Raw genomic sequence first — 585 nt, forward strand, 5'->3', positions numbered from 1 at the left:
TACCTATTATTTGAACAGAATCCTAACCTGTTTCCTGGCTTTAAGTTTAAAGCAAAGTTCCTTAGCATTTCTTTGATTTTTTAAAGTTAAAACTGCTTTTCTTGAAATTACCAGCTGAACTTGCTATTAAAAGTAGATTATTTAAGAAATTTTGTGATCAATAAAATGTGGGGGGTAAAAGGAATGGAAAACAATTATAGACACCAGAGATAGTGTGAGAAGAGGGTGGGAAAGGACAGAGGGTCAGAAAGAGGGGTAAAAAAATTCTAGGAACCAAGGACCAGCAGTTAGCGTAATGGCTATGTCGCTGGACTCCCACGTTGTCGACCACGGTTCGTGTCTCGGACCCGGTGGCGTAAACTCATGCTGGGCATGTGTGTGTGCGTGCCCAAGATCCTGAGAGGAGAATGAAGGAGAAGGGATTGCGGCGTGGCCATCCCCCATGGGGGGTGATTTCTTGCTTTCTATCTCTCTGTCTCTCTCTGTCTATCTGGCAAGCACATGCACCCTATAAGCAAAAAACCTCTCAAAAATTTTTCTAGGATGGGAAATCACAGTTTGTATGCTGTGATGATGCTTAGGGAA

Source organism: Tupaia chinensis, unplaced genomic scaffold, assembly GCF_000334495.1.
Source record: "Tupaia chinensis unplaced genomic scaffold, TupChi_1.0 Scaffold149131_1, whole genome shotgun sequence".
Lineage (NCBI taxonomy): Eukaryota > Metazoa > Chordata > Mammalia > Scandentia > Tupaiidae > Tupaia > Tupaia belangeri.